Source organism: Orbicella faveolata, unplaced genomic scaffold (genome assembly GCF_042242905.1).
Source record: "Orbicella faveolata isolate gen_17 unplaced genomic scaffold, um_ofav_v1 contig_46, whole genome shotgun sequence".
NCBI classification, from domain to species: domain Eukaryota; kingdom Metazoa; phylum Cnidaria; class Anthozoa; order Scleractinia; family Merulinidae; genus Orbicella; species Orbicella faveolata.
This window is the reverse complement of record NW_028301576.1, coordinates 5,440,001-5,464,061: the sequence shown is the minus strand read 5'-3', so window position 1 is coordinate 5,464,061 and position 24,061 is coordinate 5,440,001. Positions and strand designations below refer to the sequence as shown.

Sequence of the window (24,061 nt, the reverse complement as noted above, 5' to 3'; positions counted from 1 at the left end):
ATAGCCCTTTTTTTACTCTGTCAATCCGAATGTCTTTGGAAATGCAGAAAGCGGCATTTGAAAAAATGACAGAGAGTCAATAAAGTTAATATTGTCAAAGGTTAATTGGAGAAGTTTAGCTCCATTTCTGATTTGATTAAGGACCCTGTGTTGGCGATGATATTCCTCCACGACGAAATAGGAGTCGTAGCCAGAAAAGTGGGCCAAAACAGTTACATTGCGCGTGTCTTCTTCAGTTAACGTATCCAGCCATTCCAGGAAATCGCGAATGCAATCTTCACCTTTGAAGTGGAGTGGACAATTATCATCCTCAGTTTCCGCTATTAAAAGATTAGGGATATGTTTGCCAGTGTCTTGCATCGCCTCAATATCGAAGAAAACGAGAATGGGAGGCTTTTCATCATCATCATCATCATCATCATCATTACCATTATCCTCTGCTTCGGTTTCGGTTAGTCGCTTGCGTTTTTTCTTTTTCTTTCTCTTCTTCTTTTTTTTCTTTTTTCTCTTCGGTTAGCTCTTCCGGTGTTTTAGGTATCTGAATAAAGCATCGGTGGCTTGCGGCCTCTATGTACTCGTGGCAAGAGGGACAGTCTATGTAACCGCATTCATGTTCTTGTTGCTTCTTGAGACCCACCAACAACTTTTTACAGCTACGACATTTGCGGCGTTGACTGCAAACACTGATGTTTTTGGAGTCAGCGGTTTTTCCCTTGTAGGATTTCGTCAGATGATTTTGAAAACAAACATCACCATAAAACATCCGCTTACAAGATCCGCAGGGTGTAGCTGGTGGTTGATTACGACACCTGGCCTCTGTAAAGTCCTCACATCCCGTTTGTAAGCAGGAAGAACAATGATCAGGGTTGTTTTCACAGGCGTGTTGACCTTCGTTATTGTAGGGTTTGAGACACCTTGCGCAGAAATAACTGTTACCAAAGAACCCAGGTAACGTAGTGATCACATTGTAGTGTTCATTATCATACAACAGTACCAATTGTTTTTCCTGAGGCTTTCCAAAAGAAGTCACGCTATAACCTCGGGTAGCGTCCACAAATAAGAGCTGATAATTGTTCAAGGACGGCGTCAATGCAAATCTACTGAGTTCCTCGTAACCGCATTTTCCCATTTCTACATTAGCTTCTATATGCAGCTTGATTGCTTCATCTCTATGGATAGAGAAACCTCTTCTGAAGCTGTTCCATTTAGGGTGATCATCCACTCTAGCTTTAGCTGTCACAATGGCGCGGGCGCAGCATAGTTCATCTTTGTTATCGATACTGATGACAGAACCTTTCAAACGTTTGAAAGTTTCTGGATTAGAATGTCCAGGTTTCAATTTTCGTTTCTGACCGCTACCGCGAGGAGATGTACGAACGTGTGTAAAAGATAATTGAAACGAATCATTCATTTCAAAGTTCTCGTTTGAGTTTAACACCTGTGACATTTGCTGCAGCAGACTGTCGACACGATCGCTACCATTTAACCATTCCCCCGCCGGTAACGCTCGATAAGTATAGCTGTTGACTAAGCGATTGCTGGCTAAATTGAAGTAGACACGATCAGCGGCTGGTATCCTGTCTCGGAGAATCAAATTTTGGATTGTTCTATGTAATCCATCAGCAATTGCTGCTGCCAAGTTTTGTTGAGGTATAAATTGTCCCACCTGACGAATGTTGGAGGTGTAGTGACGCTCTCTAACGCCCATTTTTTTTGCTGTGACTATCTACGTACGGGTTGAGTACAAATTCGAAGCGTCCAGGTTCTGTGATAGCAAGACTTCCCCCCATTTGTTCTTGATTAGTGAGTTGACGTTCTGTAGCCTCGGCGACATTTGACAAAATCGTATCATCGATAGAGTCGTCAAGAATCCAAGAGAAAATATAAAATATAATAAATAAACCGGTTCATCACACATTAAGTACACGAAATGTATTTTTGTTACAACATATTTAATTTACCCGTTGGAAATAACTGTTTTCTGGTCTATTCTCAATAGCAATAATGGCCTCCAACAATTCTTCATCGCTTATATCCTCAAAGTGGCTTGACATGGGGCGAAAATCTTATCCAGAGAAACAAAAGTTTAGTCAACAGTCCACCATCTGCAAATGATTTCTATCTAGCGAGTCCCAACTTTATTGGTGTCGTTAACTAATCATATTACAGGAAATGTCAGCACATTTCCAACATCCAATCATATTGCACAAAAACGACATCATATTTTCAACCACCAGTCAAGTAACATATGACGTTATTGATCTGTCATAATTACATTCACACACGCAGACCAACCGAAAAGTTTACTTAGTTTGTTAATTTAATTTTCCTGTAAATGAATAACAATTACATAACTCGCATGAAAACAAATGCCTTCATTAGTCTTTTAGCGTCCGTTCAATTCGCCTTAAAAGATAATAGCCTATTCAGTTAAGCTAACAGAGTCTAATCATTCAACGTTTAAGATAATCGTCCATTGTCACATTCTTGCGTTAAGTTTTCAACTCGTATGCAAATTTCGTTATCCCCGCGGCCAATGGGACAAATTATTTGCATCGCGCTCTAAACTTAAATTTAGGAGTAACGGTTCCATTGTAACTTTAAGGTTTATAAAATACGATCGGACGAACGCTATAGCTTTGCTTATCCTAAATCCGTCCAGTGTTACTTTTGTTATACTGGTAGAACGTTTCCAAGTCCGTCAGCGAGCTATTCAAAATCAAAAGAACTTCATTTCAAAAACCGTAACCGCCTTCAAATTCCAGACCTGATATAAAGGATTACAGCGAGCTATTGAAAATCAAAAGAACATCTTTTCAAAAACCGTAACCGCCTTCAAATTCCAGACCTGATATAAAGGATTACAGCGAGCTATTGAAAATCAAAAGAACATCTTTTCAAAAACCGTAACCGCCTTGTAAATCCGTCCAGTGTTACTTGTGTTATACTGGTAGAACGTTTCCAAGTCCGTCAGCGAGCTATTCAAAATCAAAAGAACTTCATTTCAAAAACCGTAACCGCCTTCGAATTCCAGACCTGATATAAAGGATTACACCGAGGTATTCAAAATCAAAAGAACATCTTTTCAAAAACCGTAACCGCCTTCAAATTCCAGACCTGATATAAAGGATTACACCGAGGTATTCAAAATCAAAAGAACTTCATTTCAAAAACCGTAACCGCCTTCGAATTCCAGACCTGATATAAAGGATTACAGCGAGCTATTCAAAATCAAAAGAACATCTTTTCAAAAACCGTAACCGCCTTCAAATTCCAGACCTGATATAAAGGATTACACCGAGGTATTCAAAATCAAAAGAACATCTTTTCAAAAACCGTAACCGCCTTCAAATTCCAGATCTGATATAAAGGATTACAGCGAGCTATTCAAAATCAAAAGAACATCTTTTCAAAAACCGTAACCGCCTTCAAATTCCAGGCCCGATATAAAGGATTACAACGAGCTATTCAAAATCAAAAGAACTTCTTTTTAAAAACCGTAACTGCCTACAACCTCCAGGTCTGATTGAATCACGTATTGATATAAAAAACACAAAGGTTCATTATCGTTTCCATTCATTATCAGTGACTATTCAAATTCAAAAGAACTTCTATTGAATGCTCATACCCTCCTTGAAATTCCAGGTTGTGATTAAAACATGTAGTGGTATTGAAAAGCACAAAGGCTTATCCTTTCCATTCAATTTCAGTGACCTAATTCAAAATCAAAATAATTTCTTTTCAAAGTCCTTAGCCGTCTTCAAATTTTAGGTCTGATTAAATCATGTAAGTTAAAGTATGAAGTTATCTTTTCCATTCAATTTCAACGACCCATTTCAAAATAACGGTACGGATTTGTATTCGCCCGACATGTACTCCAATTTCAAGTTATATTTATTACCTCTTGAGAATCGTTGTCTTGGTCCGCGTTCTCAATAGAACGAACAGCCGCCAAGAGTGGTTCATCAATCAAATTCATTGTTGATTTTGAGGACGCTGTCAAACTGAATTTTATGACGCTGCAGTTTTGATAATCGATAATCGATTTTGTGAATAATAAGTGCGCGTCTCCACGTGCTCGAGCACAAAATTAAAAGAACTGGGGAAAGCATGTTGGACCATTGACTTTTATTAATGTGGTGGCTCCTAAAAGAGCCGTTTGGTTCTTACCTACATAAAGTCTGTAGGATTTTAAAAGGTGGCCATACCTTGCTTTCTCTGCTTCAAGAAGACGTGATAAGCTCTGGAGAACGGATACGCCGTAATGACGCGGAATTTGTGGCCGTACGATTCCTTCCATGAGAAATAAACGCAAATCTCGTCCGTGGGATAACCCCACGGACAGACTCCGATGACTTTCTTCATTTTGAATACGTACATGTAATAGTGGCCATGTCCCGTCTTGTAACCTTCTTCGACGATTTCATAATCGTCACCAGCGACGAAAGTTTTCCTCGCCAGAAAGGCCACAGTTGACGTTAAATTAAACGTCCGCAGGAATTTGGATGCACCGGAAGTCCACTGCAAAACTGCTGGGGTTTATCGATCGATGGCACACTACTGAGGCCATGCTGCGCAGACCCAGAAAAAAATTAGCAAATTTTGTTTTTTTTTATTTTACAAGAAGACACATGGCTTAAGGTTCCAGGCAGATAGTGCAACTGGCAAATAAGAAATCATCATGGGCAATTTTAAACCAATTGTGCGTGTTCATTGTTTTTAAAAGTGCTTTCACGGCGTTGTTTGTATGAAGACGTGATTGATCATCGCAGTGAAACGCACAACTTAAGCAGTTGTGAAATTAAAGCCTGAAAAAAAATTCAGACCAGAACGGGATTTGAATCCATGGCCTCTGCCATATCGGTGCAGTGCTCTACCAACTGAGCTATATATCAAGCCAATTGGGAACTGGCCACATTGTGAGTTTGTAATATACCGTAGATATTGAAGAATACAAATGAATATATGAAATTCACATATTTGGACTGCGGAGAATGTTATGAACACATGATTGATCATCAGGCTTTATTTAATTTCACAACTGCTTAAATTGTGTGTATAACTGCGATGATCAATCATGTCTACATATCCGATATTTCGTCCTTACCGAGCCTCTTCGTAGGTTACTCAGTCCTTAAATTCTCAACCAACTGCTGTGCGTGTACCTTTGATTAACATCCATACTTGTCTATATGGTAGTGTGACTTTAGATCACTTTTCCTTGCCTCCCCCTAACCTACGCACATACAAATATACCATCATAATTAAAGTGACAAATACTGCAGTGTACAATGAAATGTCGTCTGTCTCACGATGCTGTCACCAATGACCCAATCGCCTGATGAAGACTAGCAGCGCGCATTCGAAACATCGCTATAACATCACAACTGATCACATCGTAAGAACGATGATAAGGATGATACTTTGGTACTACTAAATATTTCAGATGTGCCATTTTTAAACGTTAACTTTTTACAGTTTTAATCTGATGCAAATTCATTTAAAAGCTTCATCACTAAAGCTGGAAGCATTTATTCGCAACTCCCTCTGCTTCTTTTTAACTTGCGTTTACTAGCGTTACAAAGAAAAAATTTAGTCTGGAAAGTCGCTGACTTTCGCACACATTGCGTGCCTTCTCTTGCATGCCTGTAATTGGGCTAAAATATTCCCAATTTCTCGTGTTGACGAATTTGGAGACGATGTCTCACTAAGAGCCTGTCTAAGTTTTACGCGGGATGCCTGAAGGCATTACGCGTGATCAGTTTAATTCTTTGTGTACCGCTTCTTGGAATACACGGACACTGAAGCATAGATTCCCGTTAATTCATCCAGTGTTATCCTCCATTGAGTGCGCAAATTTCACCTGGAGCCGATTATAAGGTACTGTGTGTCCCTCAGTTGATATCTCATTAAGCTAAACTAGCAGTCAGTTGTACTTTCTTGACGTTCATAGCATGTTTCGGAGATTCGGAGTTAATCAACTGATAAATTTTAAACTGTGACTGCTTACATTCTGATGTTGGCGTTCTTGCCAGGCAGTATAATTTATCAACGTTATTGTCAATGTATGTTACGAATTCTCTGAAGTTATTGTATGTAGTTCAATTCTTATGTCAAGGTAAGTGGCAACTTGAAAAAGACTAGTAACTTCATAATCAAAAAAGGCTGCGAAACGCGGGTTCAAAAATGCTTTCCACTTCTAACAAAAGACTTAGCCAGTTTTGCATTTGTGCTGAAGCGAAAAAGAATGGGAAAACTGGGCAAATGTTTAGTTCGAAAGGATGAATTTATATGAAAGTCTCGCGCTCTATCAGTTTTATCGAGCAGATAGTAAGTTTCGCCTACCGAAGTACTTTCACTTTTGATCTTACATAGTCATAATACATTGTTAACAAAAGCGTTCTGTGGGTCTTGTGTTCTTGGGTTCTTGTATCGAGCCTCGCTGATGCAAAACGTGTTAGGCAGCCAGACATCAGAAAATTACTCGAGAATTTGACAACTTCTCTGACTCACATATTGAGTTGGATAGACTTTTTTTCACTGGGTACATTTAGAAGACCGCCAAGTTCAGATTTTTGGAATTATAGTCACGATTGAAAATCGACTCAACAATTTCGATTTCGAGTCTTTTCACTTAAGCAACAATGAGCTGTCTGGTGACAGACCAATGTAATTATCTAGCCATGCATGTAGCTTATGGAGGTGCATTGTTTCGATGGACATAAGTGTTGCAAGGTATCCCGACGTGCCGAGCAAACATCCCTTCGAGAGTGAGTAGCAATGCTTTCAGTCTCTGAATGATACGGAAACTGCGATTAGTACTGGCAATGTGGACCAGCCTGGTCCGAGTGCGACTTTAGTCTTAGGTTTTATGCAGGATGCCTGAAGGCGTTACTCGTAATCAGTTTGTTCCCCCGGGGGAGGTACTTTGGGAATTTCTGGGTGGGGATGTGCCGCTGGGACCATGGAACCCTTAGCCTATACCAGAGCTAGTTCAGCTGAATTTTGCTACCCTATACTAGAGTAAACTCCCCAAATCCCCCATCTATCGACACTGTTGAGGCTGATTTGCGTAAATTTAAACTTGCTGATTTGATTTTTTTTTTATATTTTTGAGTGGCAATTCCTGGTTTCCTTAGTCTAGATAAAATCTTCAACCAACTAGTCAGTTTTGTGAAAAATGATACCCTATTCTAGACCCAAACGCTCTGATTTATATACCCTATCCTAGAGTAAACTGCTTGAAAACCATACCCTTCACAGCGGCACATACCTATATAGCCCGTATATGGCAGTGCCCCTCCCCCGGGTTTGTTCCATTCGTTATGCACGACGTACAATCTGCTTTCCATAGATTCCGTCAAGTCATGTAGTTTCATCGTGAATTGGGTGCGCAGGTTTGACCTGGAGTGGATTAAGGTACCGTATATCTCTCATTTGATGTCTCATAAAGACAAATTAGCGGTAAATTGCTCTTTTTCCCGACTTTCTTGACGTTAATTTACACCATGGTTAAGAGGTTCGGAGTTAATCAAGTGATCAATAAACAACTACTCTTTACACTTGTTGGCGTTCTTCCAATCCGTAGATACACGTACTGTCTCCTTTGTAGTTATCGTATCTTGTTTAACAATTTGATCAAATTTAGAGACAACATGAAAAAGAATGGAACTTCATAATCAACTAATACTGCGTAATGCAGGTTTAGGAATGCTTTCCACGGCCAATGAATTCCATTCAAACGTCTCCAGTTTTGGCAGTGCCTTGAAGAGAAGGAGATTCCGAATTCATAAAGATGGCAAACGAAAACTGAGCTAAAGTCAACCTTCACAGTCCGGTTGTTCAAAAGAGGGTTAAATAAACCTTGGATTAGAGTTAATCTGTAGAATTCTCTAACCAAGGTGAAACTTTGTTGAAAGCAGGGTTTGTGCGTTGGTTCGTTATTCTTGGCTAACTCGAGAAATGTCAGAAATCAAATTTCAGAGAAATTAGTTCGCGATTTTCAGATTTCCATACACGCACTTTAATTACTTGCGCAATCATAATTTGGCGCCATTTCAACATCGAAAAATGTAAAGTACCTTTTCTCGACGCCTAATTTTAAGATCTCTTTTTCTGGAAAGTTGTTTGTTATGTCTCGCAAAACAATTGATAGCATGCATACATTTATTCATCGGGTAAAATGATAATAGCGGAGCTTCAGCGCGCGAAGCGCGCCAGCGAAGCACCATGGGTAAGTAAAATTGGTAAGCCATCAAGTCGAGAAAATTTGGTTATGACGTCAGCGTACGAGCGAGCGAGCGAACGCCGTCCGTACAGACTCTGGGGGAAGGGGAGGGGCGTCTCGCGGTAGCCCTCACGGGGAAGCTAGGGAATGGCATCTGTTCTGGGCGGGATTTTTCCAGAAAAGTCAGGGGAAAAAAAAAACTTATTTCTATTTGTTATGTTAACAAACGATTGGAGGGGTTGATCTAACGTTTTCAATATAGGGTTTAACTGAAGCAGAACGTGAAAGAGAACGGCAGAGAGCAAGGATTGACAGCCAAAGAAGTGGCGAAGAAGATCGCGAAAGAGCGGGCCAGGGCTACAAAGGAGGCGAGATAGTACTGAACAGTGCTGTGAATTAGATCGAGTTAGGGCTAGAGAAAGGATATGAAATAATACCGAACAATGCCGTGAGGCAGAGCGAACGACGGCTATAGAAAAGAGCTGGAATACCCGAAAAACTTACTCAGAAGACTACACAACTTCGCGCGTCGAGATGTGCAGCCGCGCAAGAAGTCACATGATTTCATCAGGTGATCAACAAGAGAAATCAAACGTGTTTCTTGTGTTTAGAGGAAAAAACACAGCGGGAAAAGAGTAGTTGATTCGTTGATCTATCGAAAAGATTAGTTCAGTTCAGTCTTCGCAACTTTTGCTGGAAGTTTCTGCCTATAGGATTCAAACTGAAGTGAACTACCAAATTGTGGTAAGCGACTTTTCACATAGAAACTTTCGTGTTTTCCATAAAAATTATGTAGTTGCTTCGGCAAGATAAGCTTAGAAGTTAAGCTTATATCTTCAATAGGAGTTTTAAAGTCTCCCTGATTATCTGATTTGGAACCATACTGGGAGAAATTTGATAAATTTCAAACAATAAGACTAGAGTCGTTGTTGAATATAAAGTTGCATACTGTAAACAAACAAGCTTAGTTTTCTGTTGTTTTTCGTCGTATACCGATAGCCTCACGTCTAAAAGTCATAGAACTGTATTTGTAAATACTGCCAGCCGAGTTTTGAAGTTTTCTTTGTGTTAGTAAGAACAGCCGCTTTGTAGACTGCTATAATTTATTCTTCTGTTTACCTTGAGAAGAAGGAAAACCATCGATTTGCTACCCTTGACAGCTTTTGACGCTCGTATGTTGTCGTGCATACTGCGTTTACAAATTATGGAGACTTCCTCGTTTTGTTTGGTTAATTTATTGGGTTTAGTGAAATGTTTGGCTGAATTTCTTTTAAGGTTATTGGTAAAAGCCTGGTAAAGCCACGGCCGAAAAAAGGACTGCAAAGCCGTCGGCGAAAATAATATTCAAATTACGCTTTGGCGCGAATAATTATTAAACTTGAACACCGCAAGTCTTTGAGATTTTGGACGTTTTCCGTCTTCTAAATGCATTTGTTGGCTTTAACTGGAATGATAATAAATCTTAAACGAATTTTCTGTAACATTTCTGGTATCCTTCGTTTGATTCAGGTGTAGTGATACCCATATTGTGTTTATGTAGTTTTCCTCGGTTTTGTTGTTGTTGTTGAAAAGTCGAGTGGATGATTAGTATTACACTAGGCTTGCTGGTGCAGCAAGTATGGAATATAATTTTTCGAAATAGTAAATCCATACACTCTTCTGAAACGTGGTAAACTGCTAACAGCACCTCCATATTCCCCTTTTGCCCATGAACATGAACTATTTTTTCTACATCAATCAGTGACCCTGCATGCAGAGAAAGCTCTACACAGAGACGATTCCATTGGTGCCACTGCATTTGGGGATACATGGTCCCTATTTTTCAATTTTTTGGGGGCTTTTCGTGTTCAACTTTGGTGCATGTAGGATATATTTTTTATCCATTTAGCTGTAATTTTACTGATGTCTTAATTAAACATATCTTGGATGTGGTTGACCAAATGCACATATGCATCAAAACCTCCGAGTGTGTTCAATTGTCTACATGTAGTGAAGGCAAAATATGTGTAGATGCTATAACTTACTTATAGCTTACTGATTAATTTTTGACATAATTTTACTACAAAATTATATATTTGATGGGGTCACCCAGTAGTTAACAGTCCCTGTAGTCCACAATCTTCATGGAGAAAAAAAAAACATCAATTATTGAAGTTGAATTATAAAATTATTAATGGTAGCCCACATGTAAGTATTCATCCACAAAGTGTTATTTTTACCATTAATGCCAGGGGGAGTTTTTCATTGTGAATGTTGCAATGTTGCAGTGGATCTCATTATATTCCTGTATGCTGTTCTTAACACTGTACAGCTGTCATACCTTTAACCGTATCTTTTTACAGTCACTTTTGGGAAGTGTCTTAAGGCTATGTAGAATTCCAGTATTTTTTAAAAGGTAGACAGTATTAATAGCATATTTTATGAAAAAAAAAAATGAACTATTGATGGATGTACAGCATGAAGGCAAATAGCAATGCACGATTATGTTACAAAATACATGTACAAATTCATGCCACCACTGAGTAAATTGTAAACAGTGTAATATTTAGATTTAGCCAAGCCTAAAAGTGGAGCTCCTGGGCCAGGTTGCTCAAAGCCCAAGTAAGCTAACCCAGGATTTTGATGTGAGTTTTGTAACTTTGAGGTTTTTTTTCTGTTTATAATGTCTGGCCTTCTGTTTTGAGTTCCAATAATCTCAAACTACGTAAAACATAAGCAGTGAAAAACATTAGTATACCTTCTGAACAACCCGGCCCTGATCAAGAAGTTAACCTAGCTTGAGCCCACGATCCAATAGAAAACCAGCACTTTGTCAGCGGTCAACTTTTTAAAAAACAGGTGACCTTGATGAGCTCTTAACCTGAGCCCGTGATATGGTCACATAATACTGGTCAGCAGATACCTTGTTTTGACAGCTGTCAATTGACCATGACATGGATGTCCAATATCATACATGTATGATTAAACTATGGCTGCCATGTTCCGCGGCGTTGGCTTTGTTGGGCACACCTGCCATAATCCACACTGCTAGACATGTTGACCATGAAAAAATAGTTCTATGGTTTTCTATTTGTATGCGTGCATGTGGTTCTGTTTCTATAGTTATGGGACTCCGCTTGGTGGTGGCCCCTGGGAGCTCTGCTATAAAGGTGGCTGTGTCATATACTGTTTCACATGAAATGGAAAGAAGCAATAAGTTCATGGTTTAAGGTTACTGTATACCTTGAGAGGTGTTTTGCATCCAAGAGAAGTAATGCTCCCCTTTCACACTGTACTGTAGCTACCTAAACTCCTATATCAAATTAAAGCTTATAGAGCTGGTTATCAAATGAGACCAAGAATTTTGAAATAAAATGGATTATTCAGTTATCCAGGCCCCCTAAGGGGAATGTCCAAATCACCTTTAGAAAGCTACAGGTCAATGCAATTTTTTTGCTAATTTAATATGTTACTCAGATTCTAGACCCAAAGTGCTTAAACATTACAATATGTCTGCATTTTGCCATATTCAATTTCAGTGAACATAAAAGCTACAGAACAATTTTGAAATAGGATTAAAAAAATATATGAAGTGATTGTACAAAAATCACTCTTGGGAAAAAAAAAAATTCAAAATAAAATATCCCCTGACATGTTTTTGTTGTTTACATGTCAAATTAGCTACATCGCTTAGATGCAGGCACATGGTAACCCTAAAGACACAGCATTTACGACAGAGTGATTCTAAACTAAATCCTTATTCTAGATCTAGACTACACAATTATATCATGGTCACTCAAGACTGCATAACCTTCGTGATCTAAAGGCAAGGACAAGATCAGATCTACTGACTTTTTCAAAAAGAGGAAGCTTGGGATTGCATAACCCCAGATATGCATGTTTGCCAAGATGACTTGACATCCCAATTTGTTTATATTTTGTTTTTGTTTTTTAAACCAGCACATTCAATGCAGACCGAGGACAACAAAAGAAAAGCCACTAACTGGAATGCAAACAGTTTTAAGACCTAAATGGAAGATCAACATGTCTATAATTATTTGGACCAGGACAATAAACGTAAACTGAGAAGAACGTTGAAGCCACTAGATGGAATGCAAACAATTCATAGACACTACAAAAGTGTTACTCTTTTCTTTTCAGTCCAGACTGAAGTGTCATCATGTTCAAGATCATATATTTCATGAAAAGGTTGCAAGGATCATATTTGAAATAATTTTCCTAATAGGCCTATTGCAATAGTGGATGACATCACCCCAGCAAAGACAGGAAGATCTTCCAGTGTCATTTGTTGATTGCAATTATACAAAGTAAGTAAGAGAGATACCAAGTAAGAGAGACATGCTAATTAACCTTTGACAATCCTACCTGCAAGACATCTCAGAAGACTTGCATGAACTCTTCAGATCACATGAAATACATCAAATTAATGGTTCTTGATCCTTCTCAAACAGTACTCAACAATCAATGACACAAGATGCAACTATGGTACTGACAAACATGATGCCTGTGCTAACCTTTCATGAAAGCATATACATTGCTGATGAAAACTTTAAATAAGCATAAAAGCAAATGACTTTTAATTAATTTAATTAGGAAAAAAGTAGACAGAGTTCTAGAGCTGGTATTCTTGGTTTGCACTGTCACACAAAAATTAATTCGAATTGACCATTCAGTGGATAAATTCAAGACATTGTGATATTATAGGAGATAAATAAAGAAGACACCTTTCCAAGTTTTAGCTCTACAGGCTGTGCATCTTCCCAAGCTTCAGATATTTGTTGAAATATTTTGCTCAAATTTACAGAGCCCAGTATGAAACTGCCATGTTGGTGTACCTCCATTGTACACCAACATTGCAGCAGGCAAATGTTGTAAACATCTGGAAGTTACTTTGGATATCTAGGTGGCTGATTAACTGAACTGAACAAGCAAACATCTAAATATTAAGCACTTTTCCTAATACTTTAACTTCTAAAAAGGCGAAAAGCCACGAGATAAGTAAATATTTTTTGAAAAATGCTTTTGTAGCTTCATGTTACGCACCACCACAACTCTGAAATTCAAAATGTGCTTGTTTCCAGACAAAGTAAGTTATTAAGGTGAAAAGTTGTCAAAAGATATAAATACACCCCTCTTATGCCTGATGAGGATAAAAACTGTAACTGGTGACTCTTTAGTTTTTGGATTTTAGAAAATGATCATGTCATGTGCAAATGAAGATTATCCTTGAGGTCAGATTGGGTAAGATTTGAGTCCTAGATTGAATGGTTTTTTTAGCATGAACATCTCAATATTGATTTTATTTCAAACAAATTAGAACCTGGAAGTTCACTAAATAGCTTAATTATTTAAGTACCTGTATTACCTGTAAGGCTTATAAGTTAAGGGAAAACAGCAAGTTCAACTCCTTCTACATGTACATGGGGGAGTTGTTTGACTCAAGAAAATAGCTTTTAGCTTCTGAACTTATTAGCTTGCAAAGAAAGTCATGTCTGATAGCACAAAGCCTAGCAGTTCCTTGGGAAATTCTTTGAGGAAATTCAAACTACAGAAGTACTGTGAGAGATTAAATTTTGGGGGGCTAGCGAGAATGACTTTTAGACAAGTACATCATAGTTACAGGTTACTGCTCGAGGATAGACCAAAAAATTGGTTTTCATTTCTCCACACCCTGCTTATACTTTAACTTAGTTATACTTTGCGAGATGGTGCAAACCGTTCCAGCAGAAGTGAAGAGCACTAATTGTATCTTCAAGTTAGATAAAAAATCTCCACCTTTACACAAGGGTACACTTATCTATTAACTTTTGATATTTTTGGGGGAGATATGGTAGAGATTTAGGGACTGAGTAAACAAAGGATATAATAATTAATTATAATGCTGTCTTTCTGCTTAAGGAGGCAATAAGAATGTCACCAAGCACAGGAGACAGTTTTGTTACATGATCAAAATTTCCATTACATTGAAAATGCATGCTCTTTTGTCAATGATCAAATCTACAGGTGGATATACACAACTTCTCCCACTTCATATGAATGTTCTAAATATAATGGGTGACACCTTAGAATGTCTGAAAAATTAACTACCCTGAAAATTGATGCTTGAAGTACAAACAGCCCTATGCATTTTAAGCTTGCTTGCCAATAGGAGAGGAGTGATGTGAGTAAACAATTGAAAATCTTTTATGTTGTACTTTCTGGTTGTGACTCCTGCAAGTCAAAACTACATAAGACAGAAATACCACTAACAGCTTACTTGTTAGGGGTTCAAGCAAAGTTTCCCAATAATGTATTCTTAAAACGCAGGAAACACTATTTTTTAAAGAAATACTTAGTGCAGTCAAACTCACAAAACCGTGAACACCTAAAATATGCCTGGAATGTTTATTGTGTAATAACCAATCACAATTGAGATCTCAAACCACATAAACCACAGGACAAGGATGTATTGCATAGGTCATGGAACTATAAATTCATGTATAGTTTTAGTTTTCGCTTTGTCCCAGGATAAACACTCTGTCTTTACATATTACTGAAAGTCCAAATAATTGCTATCCTTTTGTATCAAGAACCACATCCAGTATTTTAATAGTTTGTGGGATTTTGAAAAACAAGAATCCCCCGAGGCTTACAGTTACTCAAGTGAAGCGATGGTTAATTTGACACAGCTATAAAAAGGGATGAATAGAAATTTAAAATTTTGGTGGTTTCGCTAACCTTGGTATCATCTTTGGTTAAACTAGCAACTCAGTTTGCTCTCCAATAACTGCAAAGGTACCATGCACTTCAATTGTACAATTTTATAACAGTGGTTGGCCTTTTTAGGGACAACACATTTTAGTACATTGGCCAAAATACAAATAGTCCAAAAACGAAGAACAGTCTGGAAAGTAAATTTAACAAAGCCTGCAATGATTACAGAATGATTAAGCCTTATTATTGTTTTAGTCAAGCAACACATACTTAGTATAAGCTTTTGCTGACAAGGATAGTACAAATCTGGAATGATATTCCCACAACTCTGGTTACCGTTGTACTATCTAGTGAAACCACAACCTGCATGCCTCTTGTACGATTTGTTTGTCAAATAGAACCAATAAATTGTATCCATTTTAGCATTCTGCAAACAGAATATAAATGGACATAAATAAATAAACAAATTAATTATTCAAAATTATTCCATTAAATTACTGTAACTAACATAATAGCCACCTAATTTGTTATAAACTACAACTAGATTCTAACCTGGGACCTACAGAAATTTGATTACCTATGATATTTTGAACTTTAACACCCAACATTTAAGTACATTGTATATGGGAGTAGACTCTTTTTCCTTTATGTTCTAAAGATACTAATTTATGCACTGCATCATTTACTCTGTACTGATGATACTGCTTACAAAATTCCAACAGTTTAGCTGTTCTATATATTTAAATGATTCTGTGGTTATTTTATGAAAGGGCCTGTACGGTCGAATATTCCTGGATGGCCTATGTAATTTAGTAATGTACAAAGATGTTCCGATTTCACTTCCACTTTGCTGGCAATCAAATTGAAAATCGTCAGTGTAAAACGCAGACTGTGGACTGCAAACCGGGGTAAAATGCAGACTGAGAGTAAAATGCAGACTGCAGACTACAGACTTCATAAGTACATATCGTTTTACAATAATAATATCAGGCGCTGGTCTTAAACATGATTATTCAGGCTAATTGCAGTGAAAGACTGTACTCCGGTCAGCTGAGTCGCGCTCCGGTTAGACTGAATATCACTCCAGCTGGCCTGGATATCACTTAGGTTAGCCTCCAGTTAGCCTGTTTTCGCTTAGGACTCAATGGTCAGTCTACATTTTAGTCTGTAGTTTGCAGTCCCCAGTCTGCGTTTTACACTGACCGAATCAAAAATCTAGTGTAAAATAAGCTTACTTAGACTGTAACATTGTAATCAACCCTAAAGACTACCACTATCAACAATGAAAAATATCAGATGACTTACCTCTTAATCTTTTCAAGAAAGTACCTATTCTTGTGTCAACATTTCATGGCGTTCAACTTCGAATTTTTCTGTTGCGGATCTTGTTAGGGACCGTTCATTTTTTATGAGGGAGGGGGGGCTGGTGGGATTTGGGAAGCACCATTTAAAAATCGCATGACCCCCCCTCAGCTTACCAATTTTTTCACATGGCCCCCCCTTATAGCGGTCATTTTTTGGGATGACCCCCCCCCCAAAAAAAATTGAACAAACAATATTCAGATTTCAACTTTTTTAATATTTCTCTAGTGTCCCCCTACTTCAGGTTATTGTGCTCACTATGAAGACAACATTTACAATCTCTATACGACAGAGAGCTGTTGTTTAAAAAACAAATCAAAAGAAAGAGAAGTCAATTTCGGATCTCCTAGTTGTGGCTCGCCCTGAGCGTGTGGCATTTGGCCTCTCATTGGCATCTTCCTCATCTGAATTGATGAATGCAAGAATGACGTCACTTGAGTCATCTTCTCCCCCAGAGTCAATGGCATCACTGTCATACTCATCATTGTCACTTTCATCCCTTTCACTGCTGTCAGCACTTGCCCTGTTGTCATTTTGTGTCAATGTCCTGGCATTTCTCAGTGTTGGTTGGCCAGCTCTGAGAGGACTCTTCTACTGCAAGCATGAATGTCTTACAATTGCCTTTACTTTCTCACTCTTGCTGCTTTTCAAATGCTGCTTCAGCCCGTGGTGGTTTGAGTACTTGTTTAGTTCTGGAACACGTAGCTTTTTAAGCTTGGTTAGATCTTCGCACAACTCAGTCCAAGGATAATCCTCCTCCCTACTTAACTTTGCCTTTTCTTCTGCTCTCTTTTTCCTTTTAAATTCCAGCACTTCAAGGTGCTGAAGATAATCCACCACAAACTTCGATTTGACAATAAACTTATCTGCAAATAGAACAACGCTCTCTGGGTCAGATAAAACCAGCCTGCCACTTCCATGCTCTTTCTTCTTTATATTGTTAATCCAATCGGGGAAAGAGCGCATTACTACATGAGCATCATGAAAGAGGCTCATTCCAAAATGCGCAATAATGGCGAAAGCGACGAGTCGTTTAAGAAAAGGTTTACAGCTGAACGACCCAGGCAGTTTGACATCTTACAAGCAAAAGAAGCAATCTTTCTAAGTGCGGATGGCTGTTCAGAAAGGGCGAGTGAGTTTTCCATGCAAGGGTACCAGTTGAAGTCCAGTGATGGAAGAAAACTGAACTTCTCCATCAAAGAGCACAGAGCAATGGTGGAAAAGTTGAATGTCATTGAAAGATGTAAAGGAACACGATTCCACACTCTTTCAGTCCAATGGGCTTGCTTTAAAGCAGGGCGAAGAATTTGCCCACAGTTTTAATGTAAAACAGATCAAATGTACAGAAGCTAAGTTGACGAAGGTCACGCAGGACATGGAAGCACTAGAAAATAAGAAGAGCAATTATAACAGCATATTCAAAGGCATACTCAAACAGCACATCAACAAAAGGAGAAGGAAAAAAGAAAACCGCAGAAAGTCAAATGAAAGAAAGAGGAAGCGGACTGAAAACAACGTCCAACGAGTTTATGGAATCTGTGTTGGAAACCCGTTAGGAAATGATCTTCCACAATGCCTTGTGTACCCTCCTGGAACAGCCGTCCCGGAAGAGTGTCTTAAAGTTGAGGATGTTGCCACGTCGATATTTAGAAGAGATGGGCCATACATCGCACAGCTCTTGGAAGGGAATTATTTCACCAATGCTGCAAGAAGCAGAATCACCACCAACCTTGAGCGGGAAGTCAGAGATTATGTTTACACCTTCATGTACCCTGAAGAGTACACTCTGACGGAAAGCATTGCTGCTTCTTGCAGCATTGGTGAAAGAGACTCCCATAGCAGCACAAGCGGCGACGAAGAACTCGACGACAGCGGAGATGAAGATGAGTGCCATTGAAAGTTGCATTCAAAAATAACAGTGTTAAATACTTCTTTTCAGTAGCTACAAATGCTTTTTGTCGCCAAACGTTTTTTTAAAGCAGAAGGAAAGTTTGTAATAAATTTGTATCGTGCCTTCTATGTTTATTCTATAGCAATTTTTTTGATATTCAAACATTACGCCATTTTAAAGTTTTACTAAAATATTTCACGTGACCCCCCCTTTTCCCCTTATTTTTTGGGATGGCCCCCCCTCGAAAGCCATTTTTTTTCGCATGGCCCCCCCCCAAATCCCACCAGCCCCCCCTACCTCATAAAAAATGAACGGTCCCTTAGACCTTTCGTGAACACGTTGCTTATGATCTGACATGTTTATAACTGAGCGTTAATTTTTCCGATACCTAATAAAGAGGAAAAATCACTTGAAACCTAAAAACTCTGATCAAAATGGTTAAATCCGATGTGTTTTGCAGGGTTATATACTTGCCACGAGCGGCGAATTAATGTCTTGTTCCCAGTGTTCCTCGGCCCCTCTCGAAAGGGGAAAATCCGCTGAGTGCAGGCGCAGGGCTACGTCAAGGGCGACCAACACAGCGGTCAAACGTCTGCGCATGTGCGAGCTATGGGGCAACTAAAGGCGGCCAAAATATTTTCATAACCTTGTTCTTTTCGTGGGTCATCGGCATCCTATAAATGACATTGTCCTCGTTATTTATGTATTTGTTTGTGTTTTAGCTTGTACAACGAGAGCTAAGAGAAATAAGAGTTAAAACTTGTTCTACCTTCTGCTTGTTGCAGGTCTTTCCTTTCCGCGGTTTGTATTTTCCGTGCTTCTTGAATTTTTTGTCCGCCTCGACTTTGCATTTAGTACACCAGTTTGTCCAAGGTTTGTAGTTTAGAAAAGATTTTCCCACCTGGTCAAAGACCTGGTACAGGCGGTTTGGGATCGGTATTTTGGCCAGCTATGTCCCCATGACGATGGACATGAACATCGTTTGTAGTTCGATTCATCTCGTTCCTGTGCTCCAGACAAATCCAGGATGCGGACGGAATCCTCCCAGTCCTTGCCAAGATTTTTCCAGCTCGTCTGTGCGAAGCCGAATCAGTGCAATTGTTTTTTTCTTCTCCAGTTTTTTCTCGTTTTACACACCGCTTGTCGTCCGTTTCCGGCGTCACGCATCGTGTGATTAATAAAAACAAACAAATGTATACTACGCCGTCGGCTCGTAGCATGACACGGGTTTTCAAGACATAAACTTTTTTGGTAAAGCTTAAAACAAAATGGTAAATCAACAGAATACCGGTAACTTAATTAACTTTGTGCCTGAAAAGTCTTAAGTTTTCCTTTTACCTACTTTCTTTTCCTTTTACAGATTTCTATGAACTTTTCATTTTTTTTTTTTCGTAAATTTTGCGTGACACCGATTGTTTTCCATGTTTTCCTTTAAATTTTTGCGCGGGAAATTGGCGCGCGGCTGCCAAAACTGCACCCATTTTTCCCACGGTTTTCGGTATAGCATGCGTGGGGCCCCACACACGAGGAATGTGTTCAATACAGAAAAACCCTTTCTCTGTTCTTCTCACACGTTGATTTATTTGGTGCATACAATTCAGCCCAATAGCCCTTTAAGTTTAATGCTTAGCTTTTTTTATTTGCATTACAATGTAATCCAACGCGGATGCCATGCAAGTTGGATTATAAACAATTTATTGGCTGAGGTTTTTGTGATGTTCGGAATAATCAAGGGGGAGGTAAGTGAAGCTGATAACACTAACCGAACCCTTGATTATTTCGGATATCACAAAAACCGAATCTAATAATTGTTTTCTTATACACTGATTTAAAGAAAATAACGACAAACGCATTATCGCACCGAACACAGTTTATTTTCGACAAGCCATGTTCTTACTTCGCTGTCCGTGAACTTGACGTTACTCTTGAAAATCATGCATGGCGCGCGCAACCTACAGATTATTCACTAATCTGCTAGCAGATTAGTGGAAAATCTGTAGGTTGCGCTGTTTCCCAGAATTAACTGTAGTTTTTTTTTTTTAGCCAATGAGAAGACAGATGGTGACAACAATGTACAATGATTTTAACTATTAACAACATCCAATTAAATAACTGAGGAGCTCCGCTTTTAGGCCTGGCTAAATCTATATATTAATATTCCGTGTTGACGAATTTGGAGACGACGACTTACTGAGAGCCTGTCTAAGTTTTATGCAGGCTGCCCGAAGGTGTTACGCGTAATCGATTGGTTCCATTCATGTGGAACGCTTCTTGAAATGCACTCCGACACATAGATTCCCATAAAATCATTTAGTTTTATCGTCAATTGAGCGCACAATTTTTACCTAGAGTCCAGAAAGGTACTGTTTGTTCCTCATTTGATGTCTCTTGAAAAATTAGCGAGAAAGGAAATTTAATATTTAGTAGTGAGTGTCATCTATTTCTAGTGATGATTTTTCACATTCGCCAAGAGATATTTTACGCACTTTGTATTAAGGTTACCGTATACCTTCAGGGGTGTCTCGCGTCCAAGCGATGTAGCGCGTCCGGTTTAAGCTGTAGATACCTAAGCCCCTATATCAAATTAAAGCTTATAGAGCTGGCTATCAAACCATACTAAAAATTTTGAAATAAAATGAATTGCCAATTTTTTCACGGCCACTAAATGCAAGCGTGCTAATCACCTTTTGGAAGCTACAAGTCAAAGCGAATTTTGTTTTTCGCCAATTTATATTTTTCCTCGGTTTCAGGACAAAAAGCGCTAAAAAAGCGTGTCTGCGTTTTTCCATATTCAATTGTAGTAAAAAGTTACAGAACATTTTCGAAATAGGATTTAAAAAATGTGAAGTGATCGTACAAAAATCGCTCTCGGAGAAAAAATATTTCGAAATAAACAATTCGCAGACACGTTTTTGTTTTTTATATGTTAATCTAGCTACTGTCCAAATTTGAGGGCAAACAAACAAATTCCGTTTGAGTTGTAACTCTTTAAAGTGTCTGTTTCAAGCGAAAAAATTTATCCGAGAAAACAGCGCTAAGAAAAATATCTTGCTTCGCAAACAAACTCCGCCCACAAACGCCTTCAACTGGGTTCTCAGATCACTGAGCCAATAAGCGCTTGGAAAATTTACTACCATTAACTCGCGGTGAAATTTACGCGTGAATCTGCAAAAAAACCTTGCGTTTCGCAATGCGCTCAAGGCGGAGAGATAATTTTTCTGCAGCTGGGTTTTTCTTGAAGCTGGTTTGGCAAAATGGGGAAGACGAAAAAGGATACGAACGCTAGAGTAGCTGGGCGACGAGAACAAACAAACGAAAGCGCGGCAGAGCAAATGTGCATGGATAATAATATTCCAATGGATCTCAATGAGTTGGACGATTCATCGGTATCGAACTCAACAAAAGAGTCACTGTAAACATCGCTGTTACCGCTGTCGAGTTCCCAAATTTTACACAACCTTTCTCTTCTCTTGACTCGATCTTTTTGCCCGCTTGATACGTCCGTAGCTTCATCCGCGCGGCCAACTTTCGCTTCTTCACTCATTGATGTATTTTCATTCATTGTGTGCTTTTTCGAACTGGTAAACGGAGTTTTCCGTGGTCCATGTTTACTTATAACTTAACAGAATTACATCTAATACGAAAAATGCTTGGATTAACAATGCTGATTAACTGAGTAGCCAGCCAATTCGTGGTATCCATATCAGTAATACTCCCGCGAAAGTAGTCTCGGTTGATTGCATACACTTCATAGGGCTGTCAATCAAGAGGGAACTTTTACTTCCGGCCATAACGTAAAACATCCATTTCTCCGCCAATATTAGGTTTTTTTCCAATTTTGTTTTCAGAAATTAGAGATAACTCTTCGACCATTAGTTTGAAACAAAAATCCAAATTTGAAGAAAATTGCCGATCTGAAGGTATACTGTAACCTTAAGCTACCGAAAGTCAAGAAAGTGGCGTCAGACCGCCAATTACGAGACTTCAGAAAATTATTCACACATTTGACAACTTCCTCTGGCTCACATATTGAGTTGGGTCGACCTTTTTCTGTAGGTGCATTGAGAGCGCCGTCCGTTGCAAACTGAAATGTACGAACATGCAGTTTTAAGCTTATTTTCGAGATTAGTGTGGAAATTGAATACAGTATTCGGCAATTTCAATTTCGAATCTAGATCACTTAAAGAATGCTGAATTGTCTTGTTCGGACCATTGTAATTATATGCAGCCATATTTGTGGGAGGCCCATTGTTTCACTGGGTATAATAAGTGCTGTAAGGTATCCAGCAATGACCAAACATCCCTTCGAGTGGGAATAGCAATGCTTCCAGTTAATGAATGATACGGAAACTATGATTGTGGACCAATTTGGTCCTTGTGCGACTTTAGTTTTAGGTTTTATATAAGATGCCCGAAGGCGTTACGTGATCAGTTTGTTCCATTCTCTCGAATTTCCTGTGAACCGTTTCTGAGAATGCACGCCGACGCATATTCCGCTTTCCATAAATTCACCGACATTGCGTCATTCAGTTTAATCGTATTAATCTAGCGGCAGAGTTTTCGCCAGGAGCCGATCAAGTCGATCAAGGTACTGCATGTCGCTCAGTTGATGTCTCTTTGAGGTAAATCAATAGGCAATTGTACTTTTGCAGGGTTTCTTTATGTTTATACCTTGTTTAAGAGATGAGGAGTTTATCAACTGATCATTGCGGAACAATCTAATGTTTACGGTCTGTTTTCAATGCTTGCGTTCTTTATCATCTTGTTGTAAATGTATGTTGTCGAATTCTCTGTGGTTATCATATGCAGTTTAATACTTTGATCAAGTTGAGTGACAATGAACTTGAAAAAGACTTGTGACTTCTCATAATTAATAGACCAACACTTACTGTGGAATGCGTCTATTGTGGAATGATTGCTATTACTGATATTATAGAGACTTTGCCAGTTGTTCAAAAGTCGTCATGAATTCGAGGAGAAGCAAAATTCGAATTCACAAAGCTAGAAAACTGGAAAATTTGGAAGGTTCTCAATTTACTTTATCAGGCGAATAGCATGGGTTGTAAGGTTTAACGCCAACCGAAGCACTTTCACTTTTGATTTTCTCATAATTATAATACATTGTTAAAAGAAGCATTCTGTGGATCTTGTGTTCTTGTGTTCTTGTATCGAGCCTGGCTGGTTAAAACGCTCACATGCAAATCTTTAGCAGAGATCTATTATTTCGGACTTTTGTAACACTGATATAGCCCGTTGGAAAATGTGTATAAATTTGTAATGCCCAAGAAATGCATGCTCATTTAACCATGTTCAGTAATGAATGTCATATCTATTTCTCGTGATGATTTTTCACATTCTCCAAGAGAGACCTTATGCACTTTGTAGTAAGCTAAGGAAAGTCAAGAAAGTGGCAGAAGACCGTCAATTACGAGAATTCAGAAAATTACACAAAAATTTGATAACTTTCTTTGACTCTCATATTGAATTGGGTCGACTCTTTTCTGTAGTTGCATTGAGAAGAGCGTCCGTTGCAAATTAAAACATACCAACATCCAGTTCTAAGCTTTTTTTCGAGTTTTTCGATAGTAACGTGCACAACTGAACACATGCAGTATTCGGAAATTTGTTTGAACAATGCTGAGTTGTTTTGATGTGTCAGACCGTTGCAATTATCTAGACATGTTTGTGCGGCGCACTTCGAAAGTAGTTTAGATTATGGAGAATATAAAGAATATTCAGGTTAATTTGACCTATATTCGTTTTAAGAGTATTGAGGTGACGTTTGCAGTAAACAAGCAAAGATGTTAAATCCGTCACTGGTAGTGACAGGACCATTAAAGTATTGTTCAGGGTTTCTGATCAATCTGCGTGTCTAGATTTTTTGGCTG

At 38.7% G+C, this 24,061-nt stretch overlaps 1 long non-coding RNA gene and 1 pseudogene across 1 annotated transcript; one reads left to right on the top strand and one right to left on the bottom strand.

Annotated features, from left to right (window-relative positions):
* Window positions 1–3: 3 nt before the first annotated feature.
* Window positions 4–1,876, bottom strand: LOC149098106 (uncharacterized; annotated as a pseudogene).
* A 3,869-nt stretch (window positions 1,877–5,745) lies between these two features.
* On the top strand, window positions 5,746–7,562 carry LOC149098105 (uncharacterized). The gene is made up of 2 exons (XR_016203905.1): window positions 5,746–5,880; window positions 7,355–7,562. It is a non-coding gene; the product is annotated as an uncharacterized LOC149098105 (long non-coding RNA).
* The last annotated feature ends 16,499 nt before the right edge of the window (window positions 7,563–24,061 follow it).